The sequence below is a fragment of the Camarhynchus parvulus genome, chromosome 3 (genome assembly GCF_901933205.1).
Source record: "Camarhynchus parvulus chromosome 3, STF_HiC, whole genome shotgun sequence".
Classification (NCBI taxonomy): Eukaryota; Metazoa; Chordata; class Aves; order Passeriformes; family Thraupidae; genus Camarhynchus; species Camarhynchus parvulus.
Window position 1 is genome coordinate 77717187 of NC_044573.1, and position 17176 is coordinate 77734362.

At 47.9% G+C, this 17176-nt stretch overlaps 1 protein-coding gene across 2 annotated transcripts in view; it reads right to left on the bottom strand.

The window, feature by feature from the left end:
- HPCAL1 (hippocalcin like 1) overlaps positions 1–13669 on the bottom strand; it is a 64865-nt gene extending 51196 nt beyond the window's left edge. For both annotated transcript variants that reach the window (XM_030945779.1, XM_030945778.1), the window contains exon 1: positions 13455–13669. The gene's annotated coding sequence lies outside the window, so the exon portion shown is untranslated. The remainder of the gene's footprint in view (positions 1–13454) is intronic.
- Positions 13670–17176: the final 3507 nt, after the last annotated feature.

Sequence of the window (17176 nt, forward strand, 5' to 3'; positions counted from 1 at the left end):
GCTCCTTCTACAAATCACAAGAACAAAACAAGTGTCACAGAGGTGAGGCCAGAGTATCCTGCCCTGACATGGGGTCACCAGTCATCCCCTGAAGGTGCCTTCTCCTCTGATGACTGGTGAGTGATGCTGCTTGAATGGCTTGTACTGAACACCAACCTTCCCACGTGCATCTTCCCATCATATGGGGAGCAGTTTCAAACAAACCTCCCTAAGGCCCAAAAAGGCTAGAAGGAAAAATAAGGGCAAAGAGAAAACCCCTTAAACGTGTGCCCCCTAAATGACTGTGTTTCTATTTTATCCTGGTAGTTTCCCTCATCAGGGCAAGTTTTAATTACACCAGTCTTCTGCTCCCAGGAAGTAAATTCCAATATATTTTCTGTAACCATGAAATTTTCTGTTACTCTTGAGATCCCGGGGCAGGCACTCATAAATGTTGCAACCTGGCAGCAACAAAAACATTTAAGCAAATCATCTCAGATTCAACATCTTTTTATCATAAAAACTTTGTATCCTTATCTTACAGAGTGATGGGCATTATTTCTCCAAGCTGCAAAACAAACGAACTCCAATGGAAAAACAACATAGGGACTGAACTTGGTTGATGGCAAAATAGGAAACACAACTCACAAACTTTTACTTTCTCTTCTGCGTTGCTGCTACAAAATTGTTGTACTTTCCCCATCCAACAAGCCAAATAGTGCAATATTATTTGGCCATCTTTATATGCTCAAAGTAAATGGAATTTCACAGTCCAGATGCTAAATTTTGGCACCCCAGAAGACTTTCAGGGATGTCTGAAATCATATAAAACCTTTGTTCCAAACTGCAGGAGTAGAGGGTAGCTGCATAGCACACATTAATTTCTATGTTTACAGTGTATGCAGTATTCAAATTCACTGGCAATTAAAAGTATGCAATAAATGAATTAGCAAAAGAAACTCATGGCAGAAATTCAATTACAAAGCAGAATTAAAGGAAGAGATGTCAGAAACTTTTGGAGGCTGGACAGGAAGAGGTGAGCACGTCAGTCTACTATTTTCAGAGCTGCTAGCAAAAAGCTTAAGAAGACTGCTCCAAATAATCATATGTAAAGATCCTCCTTACAAAGAGAGCTTAATTGAGAGACGCGAGAAACCAAGGTGACAAATTATTTTTTCAAAACACATTTTGATCTGACAGGGGTAAAACTCCCTTTGAGGGGTCATACATCACCCACCCTTGCCTGCTCCACAGGCATTGCAGCTCTGCCATGTCCCGCAAAATCCAGGGACAGGCCTTGGCTTGTATCAGAGGCACTGCAGACACCTTTCCTTTTCTTTTGTCTTGTTTTCCAAAGTGATTTCAACCCCATTCCTTTACTTTGAGTCATAGGCATTACATTTTAAGCAAATTTCTTTCTACTCGATGGAGAAGCCTCAAGTGCTGTGGCCACTTTTCTTCCTGAACTGGTCACTGTTTCACCCTGCCCTGTTCTATCTTCCATTTGCTCCCCTTTGGTTGATACTATCCTTCATCAGACGTGATGCCAGTTACCAATAAAGCCCTCCCACACCTCTGAGGTTCAGCTTTCATAGCTGCATTAAGGCAAATCAATACTGTTATTAACATTGCCACCTTTTGGGTGGCGTGCCCTGCCTGCAAACACCACACGCAGCAGCCGAGATACTCCCAGGAATACACTAAGACTCTGTGCTCCCTTATTTGCAATTTCTTTTTCAAGTAGACTGTGCTATTTTATAAATATGGGGTGGGTTTTTAAAAATCATTTTCTTGCAAATACAAACTGATGAAGGCTTGTAGGACACACAGTTTTGCTGTTCCCTTCACGTGTGGGCAGCAATACTCCATGGACAGTCAAAAACTAATTGTCCTGTGGCTTTGCAGTTGGGCTCAATGATCATTATAGGATCTTCACAACTGAGCTGTTCTATTCTACTGTAACTTTCCTCCAGTCCTCCCCAGTCAGTTCACTCATCACCCAGCACTGCACCTCAGCTTTGGTTGTTCATTTCTGCACATGCCTGTGGATGCATCCAGACCGCACATGCAGCCATGCCAGCACTTGTGCTGGCTGACCAACTGCTCTGGAGTGCGTCCACTGACCTCTCCCTCTAATGCACGGTTTCTTCCCACTCACGTCTCACCCCCTTCTCCTCCCCAACTCTCACACCAGGCCCATAAGCCACATGCCTGGAACCCACCTCAACATATGATTCAACCCACAATGCCAGGAAATAAACTCCCTGGCAGAAACAGAGGCCCCAAGGTCCCCACATTCCAGCAGAGCTGTTGGTCACTTCACTCTGGCCACCAAAGGACAGTCAGTGCCCAAGAGCACCGCCAACCTGACTCAGGAGAGCCCAGACACCATCACAGCCCAGGGCAGGCTCCTGGGCAGGTTTTGCAGCCCTTCCTGACCTCCAGGGTGCTACAGTTAGGGAAACAGACACTGGCTAATGTAAAAGCTAATTCAAGTGTTCTTCTCAATACCCTGCTGCGGCTGCAGCGCAGAAACACCTCAGACTGAGCATCACCTGAGAGGTTGCTACTGCTGAGAGAGATTGATGCTGTGTCCACAGCTGCCCTCCTTTTTTCTGCCTCAGATTCCTCTAGTGGCACCTCTCCCATTACCATTTCACCTCAGCAATGTGCTTGCAACACCGTCAGTAACTACAATAATAGTAAGAATGCCAGAGCATGGAGGAAACACTAGGCACTGACAGTATCAGGAAATAGCAAAAGGGAGGTGTTCAAAACATTCTTTTGAGGCCATGTATTGCTTATTTGGAACACCTTCTACACCTATTGACTGAACAGCTTCAACGGATTCCCAGGCTGCTTTGATTTCACATGCTGTAAAGCAGCCTGCATTTTTAGCAGGCATCCAATTCCTACCAGCTCTCTGCCTCCAGGGTTTCCCTTCTGCAGTTTACTTAGACAACCTTCCAACATAAATTTTTGCAACCTGAAGCCTGTTGCTGTATCACTGGTTATTACATCTGTTCACAAAGCCACCCGGACACTGCTTGGTGAATTTAACCTGTAACAGTGAAGTGAAATGCAAAGCCAGGTCCACCCCTCAGCAGGGAAAAAAACCCAAAGAATTGTGGAGGTAGAATCATAGAATAGTTTGGCTTGGAATGCACCTTTAAAGGCGATACAGCCCAACACCCCTGCAACGAGCAGGGACATCTTCAACCAGATCAGGTTGCTCAGAATGCCTTCCAATGTCACCATGAATGTTCCCAGGGACGGGGCATCAATCACCTCTCTGAGCAACCTGTGTCCATGATTCACCACTCCCATAGCAAAAAACTTGTTCCTTACATCTAGGCTAAAGCAACCTTCCTTCTGTTTAAAACCATTACCCCTTATTGTACCATCAAAAACCAAACAAGAAACAAAGTAATTTAATTTCAAAAGCCAAACAAAAAACCAAACCAAACCAACAAACAAAAAACCAAACCAAACAAACAAAAACCCAGCTTAAAACCAAGGAGAGTGGGCCTGCTGGGTGTGGCAGGGATGGTGGTATAATCTCTGCCCTGCTTTCCTTCAGTTTCCCTTGGCAATCACTCTGTCAGGTAAGTCAACAAGTCCTTGAGAGCATAAGATATTCACCTGGGAGCTTAAATTAAACTCTCCAAGTGAGTAAGAGACCAACATCCTTCTCTGGAAGGCTGTGACTTATGCTCCTGCCCAAGCAGGAACACCATGCCTTAGCTGTGAGACATCAGAGGTGAGCTGACAGAAGTCACAGAAATCCTACCAAATGAACACATCTATTGCCTTAGATTTTTCCTGTGGGATTTTAGAAAATGCTCCATGCTGCCCTATATATATGTTCATTGCACATCTGCTCTGCTGGAGCTCTCCTTATAGCACAGAAACACTTGGAGCAGACTCCAAAATGGTAGGACCTACATTAGTACTTTAGGTCTGCAGTGACTAACTGTTGTTCCACACCTCCAAAACCCCCATTCTGAGAATTCCCAAAGGTTTATTTATTGAACACAGTTGCAACATGGTAGTTAAACCATTGACAGCCTGAAGCCTTCTGTACAAGAGTCTTATCTCTGACTGATGTTATCATAACAAGCAGTGATCCCTGCCAGGTTCAGGGAAACAGCAGGGAAATCAACAGGAGCCAGAAGAAGCTTGTGCAAAGGAGAAACCTGCATGCCAACCTGGCCTGTCATGATACACATCATGGGCTACTCCACCACAGATTCATCTCTGTGAAGGCAGAAGAAATTCTCCCAACTCAAATTTCCAGGTTGCATTTCTGGATTGTATGTCAGTTTTGTCTCTTGTCCCTCCTGACTTCCCTTACTGAATCTCAGAGCTGCTTAGATGTTGGGGTTTTTTTTCCCAAGAAGACTATTGACAAATGCCACATACTGCCTGGTCTGACTTGCACACTAGCAATCAGCCTTCAGCTAAACATGCTACAGACAGCTGGGGACAGAGCAGTGCCAGTTATTTATCCTATTTCCTCTTAAACTTTTTTCCAATACAATTAACTAAATTGTGCGATTACACATTCATTGGCCAGGAAGTTTCTCTCTTCCCCTTTTTAGCCCCTTTTTGAGTTGCATTTCCCTGCTTCACAGGATGCTCTAAAGTAAACATTACATTCAAGTTACACAATAAAGATTTGGGAGTGATAGAATCAATGAGGAAGGTCACAGGAAGGGAGGTATCTGCTAAAATAAGATTTGCTAAGCAGCTACACAGGACCTAATGTCAACTGCCTTTTATTACAGAAGACTAATTTATATTAGCTAAGATACCAGATGGAGGGATAAAAGAGATCAATAGTTGAAATAGTTCAAAAACTTTCCAAGGACTGAATGAAACCTGAATTAATTCAAACCCCAAATTATAGTGATATAAGCTGTTATGCCAGAGCCAAGGTGCCTCACATAACCTTAATCCTCTCTGCATATTGAGGCTCTTTTATGCTACACAAAACCACACTCCAGCTACAGAATATGCAGCTGCATTTAAATTAAGTTTATCACAAACCAGTGCTCCTGGGCAAATAATTTATTAATTAAAAAAAATCTACACACTCCCATCTTTATAAGGGGAAAACCATCTTGGAAGGGAAGCAAAAACCAGATGCACCAGTGTCTTGTTAACCTCCAGGGAGCTGGAAAAGCAACGTTAAGTGCAAAACTTCCAGCACACATCAACCGCAGTTTCAGAGGCTGTAAAATATCAACCTCAGGTGACAAAGATTTTTCTAAGCTGAGGGGTCTTCCCTGCTCTGCCAGGACAGGCTGTCCCTTCCTCACAGGCAGCCCTCCTGCAGCCCACAATTTACCTTGGCGCAGTCTGTCCCAGCACAGCCAGGGCACGGGCAGATGGGTTCAGCCAGCAGCAGGGCTCTCTGGAACACATCTGGGCAAACTCCTCCTCAGGAGCCACAGGGACACCAGGGTAACAATGCTGGAAGTCCCCTTGTCTTTTTACTCGGTGGGAGCCATGACCTGCAAGAAGCCAGGCTCCTGGAGAAGTCTGACAGTGACCACCGTGACGTCTTTGAGACCTGTCACCATTGCTGCTCCAGTCAGGGATTTCTCCCTCTCCTTGCACCCACTTCTGACTACCAGTTAAGAAATGGCTTTAAATGGAGGCTGATATCATGAGCAGGAGCCTGGCATCTCCATGGCTTGATGTGGGCAGCGGGGTGAGATGAGGGAGGAGAGGAGACGAGCAGTGACAAACTGGCACCTGCAAGCCCCACAGGTGCAGCCAGAGACACAGAACCTGGCACAGGGATGTCACTGTCACAGAGAGACATGGCAGTGGTGGCTGGCCTTGAGTGGCTCAGCCTGTGGCACTGCTCTGCCCCAGCACCCGCACACCTTCCTCAGGCCCCCCTGTATTTGAACACCAGGCATGACACAGGGAGTGTGCTGGTGTGGAGAGCTGCAGCACAGCATTAAACCCCTCGTGGTGCTCACATACCACAGCCTGTCTTTCCATCCTTCTGTCTAAGGCTACTCCACCTCAAGGCACACTTCTCACAAGCCACTCAAGAGCCATTAATATTCAATAGTCAGCCTGGACTTTTGCATGCATACACCTTAAGGATACCAAAACTTCCACCAAAATGTTTTTGCAATGCTCTCCTGGAACTGAGCAAGCAGTGCAGAGGTTTTTGTTAGAAACATGTCTCCTTACCAAGCATAAAAACCCATTAGTGATACATAGAAGACCCCAGCACCAGCAGTGGGCATCAAACATCTGGAAACAAAGCTCAGCACAGCTAATTCAAAATGTCCCAACACAAATGGGACTAACCAACACCTGGCTGTGAAGCCCCTGTGCTCAGAAGGTCATGGCTCAGCCAAATCTGAGGAAGATCATCTTTAAATGTGTCCTGCAACAAATCAGACCTCTGAAAATGGCCAGCAAGTGCACCTTCATTTCCAAACTGTGCCTTCTGAATTACACCCATAAAAGCAAGCACTCAGTAAATTCAGCTGTTTCTGGTGCTATCAGTTCAGAACAGCATGTCTTACTTAAGGGACAGGACTTCTGGGAAGCTACAGCACACACTATGAGAACAGCCTGCCACCAGCCCCCAGTAGGGGCCATGAAAGACACAGTCAAACACCAGGAAACCTGAGAGAAATGACAGTTGGTGTGACTGAACAGATCAGATCTGGCAAACCCTGTGTATACCAAGACATTTTGTCAGAAGAGAGACAGGGAGATCCCCCCCATGAGAGGCTCAGCAATTGCATCCATCCTCCGTTCTGGACAGTCCAGTGGTACCTCAGTGGGTGTCAGCAATGGAATTTCCCCTGCAAAGATTCCTCTCTTCTTTGTGACTGGTAAAGAAGCATTGCTGGAGTCACAGATTATTCAGCCAGAAACTGCAAACCGCTTTGGAGGGCTGCTCCATCTGAACAGGACAAGATGGATTCTTTGCTCCCTTGCAAATCCCACCACATCTTGGAGGCTTCCCAGGGGAGCAAACCTGGCTAGGAAATTCAGCCTACAGGTTCAGGCAATCCTTAAGGAAATGGGAGATGAGGGCTAAAGAATGAATTAAAGTGTGATCTTTTCCTGTCTCCTGAGACAAACAGAGCTCCTTGTAAGAGAGCTTTAGGGCCAGATTTAGGAATGAATGCCATTTTAAGAAGCATGACACCAGCAGAACAGAAAGTTGTGGCTGCAGTCTACAGAGCTGAATCTCATTTACTTTCAGACCATTACCACTGCTTCAATTACCCTCAGCTGGAATGAAATCTAATTTCCATAAAAAAATCATCTCTTGATGCATCTTCTGATAACCCTAAAGAAACTCTGACTGGTCCTGGCAGAGCTGCTGCTCCTGCGATGAGCCTGGCACGGAGGATCACAGCACCTCAGGCTCACACTGTGCTCTTTGTGGGGACAGGCAGGAGCAGTGACCAAACTTGACATCCAGAGGAGGGGCTTCAGCCATCCCTGAGAGTGCAGCACCCAGTGAACCATCCCCAGCTGATGAGCAGGGAGCCAACTGAAATTAAAAGGTCTCCCAAACTGATTTCAGCCAGTTTGCTTCATGACAAACCTAAGCCAAGGGAAATCTTTTGCCATGGGACTTGGGGAAATCAGGCTTCTTAAATCAGGGGTGGTCTTGGTCTGCCATCCTCCCCCTGGATGCAACCATCCAGGGTTCAGTGCACAACGCCACTAGAGAGGCTGGACACAAGTACATGCTCATTCCCATTTAAATGGTTCTGACTTTCAGAAACACATGTGATTCCACTACTGTCAAACATCTGTGTTTTCAACCCATGTTTTATTTGGCATAAGCGCCTCCTTTAATAAACTCTTACACACAGGAGCACCCATTTTCTGGAAAGCTTCCCAGAACCCCTCTGAAGCAAAGCTGACATACATGAGCTCAAGAGCAATAAAACTGAGCCCAGCAAGAACTCTGGTGACTAACCATGGAGGGCTTTATACTGATCCCACTTTCTTCCTCCCCTTCCCTTGTACAGTGACTCCAGCTCTCAGTACAAGAGCTTTAGGAGAGTGGACACCATGGAGGGGAAATCAGAGAGATGACACAAGACACAGGGGTATTGACTGTTGAAAAAGAACCTTGCATTGGATGGAAACTAGAAGGAAAAGCAGAAAGCCCAGCTTGTTCCAGGACAGTGCTTTGATCACCCTGCAGATGATGAAAGGCAGCTGCCTGTGACATGCACTGGCCAGGCAGCTCCTGCCAGGCTCCTGCTCCCAAGCCGTGGCTTCAAGCTGCTGCCTTCCCTTCAGCTCTGGCGAGGGAGATACAGAGTTTTCAAGCATCTTCTAACATACTGAACAGGTGTTGCTTCTAGGCCTTTCCTAAGCACTGCAAAGTTTGGTTGCTTTCATTTTTTGAACACACATTTCATAACCAAAGTTGGTGCTAATGGTTATGCATCCACAACATCTTCTCATGGAACTCCCACTCTCCTCTCACACACTGGCAGCTTCCAGCCAGCAACCCCCAGCTGCCCTACAAAGAAATTCTCCCCAAATAAGTTTTAAGAAAGAGAAAGTGATTGTGTTTGGAGAAACTAAATTTGCCTGCTAAATAAAAAAAAAAAAAAAAAAAAGAAAAAGCTTTATTTAAGAGAAAAAGGAAGGGATGCCCTGCCTATGCTAACTGGCTTTGACAGTGGCTATCTGCATTGTGACCAAACCAGTGAGCTTTCTCCCCTCACACAGTGGGCGAGCTGCCAAGAACAGAGCATCCTGCGCATAATGCCCTTTTGAAAGGAAAAAAGAAACCTGAAAAAAATTCCTGCTACCTCCGAGCAAGGAGAAGCTCCTTTCTGCAGAGCCAGGCCAGGCTGTGCGGAGCAGAGGTGAACGAGGAGCGCCGCGGAAGGCTGGCGAGGAAGGCTTGCAGCACGCCCACGCCCGGCTCCCAGCCCCCTGAAGGCATTTCTTTTCCTCCCTCCTCCCACCGCCGCCCCCGACTATTCTAAAATGACTTTGCATGAGCCACACGCCAACTTCTAGGCACAAGGCACCATGTATTCCTTATTCCATGCCCAAGCTATACCATCCATCACGTTTTTATTTTCAAGAGATTACAAGGATCTGGAGTTTACACACAAGGGATGCGCAAGTGTACACGCTCCCACTCCCAGGCAATTCGTGTGAAATGCTTCTTGCACTTCCATTGCTGGGAAGTACGTGCCCAAAGCAGGTATGCTGCATGGTTGGGGAATCAAAAACAAACCCCTCTGCCACTCTGACTAGTCCACCGGCTAATTCATTACGATAAACCCATTGTCCAAAACAAAAACATTATTTAATTGCTAAACCAGCTGCCCAAGTTTAGCTGTTGCTCTTGGCAAACATATCAGGATCTCAGTACGCCTGTTTTCAGCAAGTATCTCTGTAGGTGCAAGCCATGCCTTCCACCCTTGAAGTCTCTGTCACCAATCCAGCGTTTTCCAACCCAAGTGGATATTTAAAGGGATACCATCAGCTTAAACACCTCTCTGAATGCACTAAGATTACAGCAACTGAAACACTAGCAAGCATCCTTCTTTTTTTCCCCCCAGCTGTTACACATGCAATTATGCAGCTGCACTCTTCCCCATCAGACAGCCTGATTTCCTTTAAAAACAGAGGGCAGAAAAAGAAAAAACGGTTAGAACATATTTGAAGGAGTCACCAAAAAACTGCTAGAAGCTCTCAAAGGCTGATGCCTGAAGTGTATGCAACTACAGCTACGTCTAAGTTTTCTTGCTGCTTTTTCAAGTAGATTGTGCCCCTTCAGACAGGCAGCTCAATCACTGGGGAAGACGTTGCATGCAAGGGAAGAAAAAGGCTGGCCAGGTTGTAGCTGGCATCTTTTGAACAGAATACTGCTTGGCATGGGTTTCCAAGTATCTCAACTAACACAGATCACCAGGGAGAATTCCTTAAATTATTTGCTACTCTTTTTGAATTTAAAAAGATACACACCTACACAGGACAAGAAACACTGAAACAACCCAAGTAGCATTGCCATTTCTTTCACACTGGTTACTCACAGGTATCTAAAAACCTACTGTGCAAATGATAAGCAGCATTCCTTAGTAATAATAAAGGCATCTTTCGTGCAGTGCAATCCAGAAGAACTACCACATTTCTTAGATTACAAGACTGATCTGCCCTCCCCCCCTCAGCTCCTGCTTTCTAATTCCAGCACAATCAGAGCAGGAGAATGCATAATTCATCCTGCGGTGGACCCTATGGGTCTCCCAGTCATTAAACAACACCAGACTTCCAGAAAGGTCACATTTCCAGGAGAGTCAGATGAAAATTCTCTCCTATCCACTGAAAGACTCTGAGAGGTAAAGTAGGGAACTCCTCATGGAGCATTTGCACCCACTGTTCAAGGATTCACAATTACTCTGCCAGCAGAGCATGACAACAGGCAGGGGATATCTGTCAGGGTAAATCAAGAAATGTAGAAATCAATGGGTTAATTAGCAGGTTAGCAAAACAAAGCCGACTTGTAGAACCTTTTATGCAGCAAAAGACTGATGGAGTGAAGATAACTGTTTGCATTGCTTATACTCTTTGGCTGGTAGAGGGTTATTGGAACAATGGAAATTTTAGGCACTGATTGAAAACAAGTTCTTTTCATTAAAGCTAAACTTCAACAATTTTGCAAAAGCAAATCCTTTCATTATCCATGGCTAGGATCACACACAATACAGTAACACAGTTAACACAATGTAAGATAAGCCTCTTGCGAAAAGAAATTTAACTTGTATCCAAGTTAAGCTCAATGAAGATGCAGATGCTGGACACAAACAATTTTCTAATACAGATAATGAACAAAGAAGCCAATCCCATATATAAAAAAGCATCCTAGGAATATGATGGAAAACATTTAAAAAGAAGAGTCCATATATCTTCCATTAACTGGAAAACACATTGCATTTTTTTCCTGAATCTGACCTAAAAGTCATGCTTGAAGGAAATTCCAGCAGTTCTCTGGAAAAGTGTGAGATCCTCTTCCCATGCGTATCAGTGCATCTTGCACATGCAAACAGCACAACATCATTGCTTACAGTTTCACATCACTGAAAGGAAGTAAAAAACCCAATGATACAGAATTTTAATCCACACTGCCCCCTTGGTCTGCCAGCATTCTTGTCTCCCCTGTGTCAAATTAATCAACACTCAGAAGAATGTTGCCTTGCTTGTATAAAAAAATCATGTCACATGTGGATTTTTAATTGCAACATTTCTAAACCCAGATTACATGCTTTCTTTTTTTCTGTTTTTTTTTCTTTTTCTTTTTGTGGAGTCATAATCCAAGTTTAATGTTGTTTAGGCTACAAATTAATGCCTATCCCCATCTCCCAACAACTGCCCATGTTACTTCCATGGCCATGAGCTCGGGTGGAAGAATGGGGGCACCACAGTGCCAGCTGCGGCATGCAGCGAGCGAAGCATCGCCTGCATCGACAGAGTGGCAGCCTCATCTGAGAGCTAGAAAGGTTTGTCTACACAAGTTCCTGCCGGTGCAAGCAGCCAGCTGCAAGAGCAAACCCCACTCCAGCACTGTAGCAATTCCCTGAACAGACTAAGCTATGCCAACAAAAGCACTTTTTTTGCCAGCAGAGCTGACTCCTCAGCAGAGCTCCTGACAGGGCTGCAACAGCCACTCGACAGTGGCACCCATTTTTCCCCCTCACAGCTTCCTACACTTCCACCTCTACACAGAGAAAGGCAAGAAACAAAGAAATGCAGAGAATAGGTGTGAGGACAAGGTGATGCTGGCTGGCCAGCACCTCCTCACCAAACCTAAGGAAAATGTGAGATGATCTGCCTTCTTCCCCAAGCCCCACCACACTACATGAAGGCAAACACACTCAGCTCCAAGATCCATTCACCTGAATCACAGGGTTCCCAATCCAATCGCCTGAGAAGAGTTGAGGGGTCAGGAGTGAGGTACACACTCGGCCCTGGAACAAGCACTGAGGCTCCTCCTGGCTCTGCTCCCTGGCCCAAAGTACCCAACAATGCTGGTGGACCCCAGCATTGACAGCCTGATAGCAGTGGCTGCTGAAACAGTCCCCCAGCCTTTGCTCAAATTTCATCTCAGGCAAGAGCTTTTGAACCTGAAATTACAACAAATGGCTCCCATTAGGAAAAACGGAAAATATTTTGGGGAGGGAGTGATTGTTTCCTCCTTTCTTCCTCCCACAGAGAAAATCTGATCTTCCTATCAGATTTTTACTTACAAATGGGATTACAGGACATTGCCCTGCTATAGTGCTTGACTGCAAGTATTCCTGTGAAAAAGCTCAGGATTTTGTCACGTAGGTATAAATCACCCAGCCATGAGCAGGAGACACAGACCTACTGAGCACCCAGCTGTTTTTCTCAGCAAACCTTTCATTCCTGACAATGCATTAGATGACCTTTTCCCAAACCGAGCAGGAACTTATTTACATAGAAACTTTCTTGTAAACACACTTGCCTTGTTTTATTTCTTATTTCTTGCAATTCTCCCTACTTTGGCAGCTGGCAGTGTGTGCTGGAGCCATGTGCTCCAGCAGGTCCCCCAGCAGCCTGATGCAAACCACGGCTGGCAGATGCCTTTGCTGCCACAACCTCACAGGAGCAGGGTGTCCCCCCTTGCCCGGATTCCAGGGAACTGGGGTGACCTTGGCCGCAGCCATCCGGCGTCCAGCACAGCCCCAAACATCTCTCAGGCGAGGAGACAGATAAAAAAGCCAACTCACCAGAAGCAAACGCCAGCATTTTTAAAAGGCCGATTGGGAAGGTTGGCAATAGGAAGTCCGGGTCTGTAGGAGTTGACTCAAAGGGCCCTGCAACATTCATGCGTCGGGAACTTCTCCGGGTAAACCATTAACCACCATAAAGCAGAGCTGCGAAACGCCCCTCACCATCGGGGAGGCTCTCACACAGCCGAGCACACACGCGGGCTGCACGGGGATGTGCGCACACAGATGTACAGATATCCGTACACCCACAGACATGCAAGGACACAGCTACACACGGCTTGGGGTTTTTTAAGGGCAGGGGAAACGCTGGCAATTCCCTCCGCTCGGGGCGAGGCGAGCGCTGACACCGCAGCCCCGCGGCGGCAGAGCGGGGGATCCGCTCGCATCCCCCGGTCGCGAAGAGGGCGCCTGGATCCGCTCCGGATCTCCGGGCGGCGAAGGGAGCAGCCGCCCCGCTCCGCGCCCCGCGGGGATGTGAGAGATGCGCGGAGCGCCCCGCGCCCACAATCCAAACAGGACATTTTGAGCCCTCTCTCCCCGAAAATACGCCCGCCAAAAGCCAGGAATCTGCCCCTTCCCTCCAGCTTCGCTCTCCGACAGTCCCCGCGGCAGGAGAGAGCGCGCAGACCTCCCGCAGCCCCGCCGAAGTTTCCGCGCCGCTCCGCGGGCAGCGGCGGAGCAGCCCCGGCTTCTTACCCGGCTGGCGGAGCGGGGTCCCGGGGCGGCCTGGAAGCGGCGGCGGCGGCTGCGCGGGGGCGCGGCGGCTTCCTGGGAGCTACAACTCCGCGGCGGCGCCCGGACGAGCCGCGCGCCTGCGGAGCGGCGGCGAGCGGGGAGGAAAAGAGGAAATGAGCGGGAGGCGCATTGGAGGGAGGGAGGGGGAGGAAGGAGCCGTCGCCGAGGGACCAGGGAGAGCGAGGGACGGAGCGCAACTTCCCCCGGCGGGGCAGCGGGCGCGCCGGGGGCGGAGCGCGCCGCACCGCCGCTCCGCGGCCGCCCCGCGGCGTGCGCAGCGCCCAGCCCCGCGCTGGGGCCGCCCGCCGCCGCCGCTCCCGCCGCGCCGGACACTTGGTATCGCCCTGCCCGGCCCTGCAGGGCCCCGCCGCGGGCAGGAAGTGCGGGGCCGGGCGGGCAGCGCGGAGAGGGGGCTCCGCGCCCGCGGGGAGCTGCGCCCGCCCCGCTGGCGCTCGCTGCCGGCTCCACCGGCACCGCGGGCACCGGGAGCGGCGCGGGAAAAGTTCTGATTTTTGACGTTGGAGGGTTTCACTACCCCCCCCCTTTTTTTTTTTTTTGTGGTTTTTACCCCCAAAACAAATAAGGGAACGCCGGACAGGGACTTCTCCCGCGGCCGCAACTCGCCCCGGGCCCTGCTCGTATCCCGTAGCGCGGCTGAAGGTGCCCAGTGCTTCGCTGGGTGCGCGGGGACGGAGGGAGGACGGCGGCAGCGGTAGCCGCTTGGAGGGGCTGCTGGAAGCGAGCGCAGCCCCTTCCCAGCACATGGACCCCACGCTTCCCTCCGAACAGAGCAATGGGGCAAGCCCCCTGCCCCCGCAGTGCCCCCATCCCGTGTCGGTATGGGCCCCGGCAGGGTGGAGAGCGGCGCAGGTGAACTTGGTGCCGTCGGCTGAGTCTGGACGGGTCTCTCTGGCTGGAGACAGGCGCTCACCCTTCGCTCGCTGTTCTGTGCGAGACATGAACTTGCAGAGCCTCTCCCCGTACCCCTTCACAAAATGGAGGGGATTTAGGGATTGATGCTAATCTGCTTCCTGAGGGACGTGATTGGAAGCGTTGCTCAGAAATACGGCATGTAGCACAAAGTGAATCTTCCTGTTAGGATATTCCTCCCCACTTGCCCCCTCCAAGCTACTGCCCAGCACATTTTCAAGTCAAAAATATATGGAAAATTTAATGTAGTTGTCACTGTGCCTTATCAGTAGCTTTCACTCTGCCTCCCCTTATAGGATTCTCCACGAGCACCTTCAGTGCTGTCTGGAGATAAGAACTGAATAGAGCTGAAATCAAGGCCACACCGGGAAAAAAGATACTAAAAGATCTAAGCGACAAAACAGGGAGGGAAACAGAGAGAAAAATTTCAAAACCATCAAAGCAGTTTTTCAAAGCTTATCTTTGCATTAAGTCCAGCAGATTTCATAGGGACAGGGGAAAATAAAAAAAAAACAAACCAACAAACCAAAAATATGCAAAGGAACCAAACCTTTCACATGTATTCCAAAGCTGGAATACCTTGAAACTGGATACATAGATGCAAAGAGAAGAAAATGTTACAGAGATTAAAATGTTACTTAACAATAACCATTTTCTCCAAGGCCCTTCAAAAATAGTTGAACCATCCTGCCAGTTTAAAAAGAAAACAATAAAAATGTCAGCCAAGGAAAAAAACAAACTTGGAAATTAAAGCACCTGAACAGTTTAAACTAGAAGCAACTCAACTAGGAACATATAATGGAAAACTCTATCTAACCACCAGCACTGCCAACTTCACCTGCTTGAAGCTGGATTCTCCTCGCAGGAGACATGTGAGTAATGCCCATGATTTCCCAGCAAAGCCTTCCCTGTGCCAGCATTCGCAGTAAAGCCTTCCCCGTGCCAGCAGGCGCGGCTGGACTCGAGGATGGGGCTGTGGCTCCGGCCGTGCCTCTCGGCTGCTCTGCCAGCCAGGGCGCTGGCACAGGTGACGACACCACCCCGCCCAGGAATAGGTGGCAATGGCACAGGTACCTACTTGAGGCCTCCTCCAAGATTTACAGCCCTCAGGGCTCATGTCTGGCGAGAGAAAACAGTTTATGATGCTCTAGGCCAGTTTCATTATCAGCGTGGTTGTCACCCACAGCAGGTTTCCCTGTGTGTGGCGCTGCCCTGTGACCTGTGGTGGGCAGGTTTTGAGATGAGACCTGCAGCCCTTTCTGGGGCTGCAGTGGCTCTTTTCCAGGCTGCCCAGGTTCAATGGGGAGTGGCAGCTGTGAGTACTGTGTTCTGTGTGGGGAGACCCTCAGATGGGTCTCTGTGATGCTCTGCACCCTGCTCAGCCCAGCTCTGAATGTGTCTGTCAGGAACTGCCGGCGTTGGGAGGCTCAGGGACATTCCATGGGCAGTGGGGACTTCCTTAAGAAATGCCTGTGGCTGCTGCTCTCTTCAGACTCTCTAATGCTATGTGTATTATCCCACAAGAAATTGCATAGACACTGAAAATAATTCTGTATTCAACAACTATTGGGGAAAACACAACAAGATCCAAATGAGATGTTGCTATCATTTATGCCCAGCTCCTTGCTTCAAGAATCGCAGCTTTCCAGCGTGCAAGCTGGTTCAATCCAAACAGACAGCCAATCAGAGAAATAGCACCAAGATGACAGATGATTTAGAGCCTTAATGCTTGCTAAAGATCGATTCCTGAGTTACAGAATTCCCTGGGGAAATTAAGAAAAATGGCCATAGAAAGCTGACAACTGCTCACAAACAATCTGAGATGAAAAGAGGCTGCAGATCCATTCCTATTGGAGGCATCACACTGCAACACATTCCTACAATGAGTTTGTGAGGGCTGCTTCTCCCCTCCCAGAAGAGCAATGGAGCTGGGGAAGGATCTAGAAAACATGTCTTATGAGGAGCAGCTGAGGGAGATGGGGTGTTTAGCCTGGAGAAAAGGAGGTTCATGGGGGACCTTATCACTTCCTGCAACTACCTGACAGGAGGTTATAGCTAGGTGGATGTCGGTCTCTTCTCTAGGATAATAAGTGGTAGAGTAAGAGGAAACAACCTCAAGGGAAGGTGCTAGGGAAAGTTTAGATTGGACGTTAGGAAAAATTTATTTATAGAAAGCATTGTCAAGCATTGGAATGGGCTGCCCTTGGAGTGGTATAGTCACCATTCCTGGAGGAATTTAAGAGATGCATAGATGTAGCACTTAAGGACATGGTTTAGTGGTGGGCTTGGCACTGTTAGGTTAATTGTTGGACCTTATGATTTTAGAGGTCTTTTCCAACATAAATGATTCTCTGATTCTGTGAAAACATTTGCAAAATTGGTCCCACTGGGTATATTTGGCTTATTCAATGTTCTTCTTTTGATGGGATGTGTTTGCTAAGCCTATCTGTAATAATCCCATGATGACCCAGCATGGACCTTCAGAAACTTAAATCTACAACTGCTCTGGCATCTCACCTTTATGTTTGATTTTTCTTCCTGTTTTCCATTCTGTTTCCACAGTTAGGAGTGAGAAGCAAAGAGGGATTAAATTTGATTCATTTGCATCATTCCAACTATGCGGAATTTGAAGATAATGTGTGAATTTTTTTTTTTTTTTTTGCTGTCTGGGGTTTAATTATCAAAGGATTAGATGGAAACTAAGGTATTTGAGGTGTGTGGCTTTTAAAATTTCTTCTGTAATAATGTGAGCT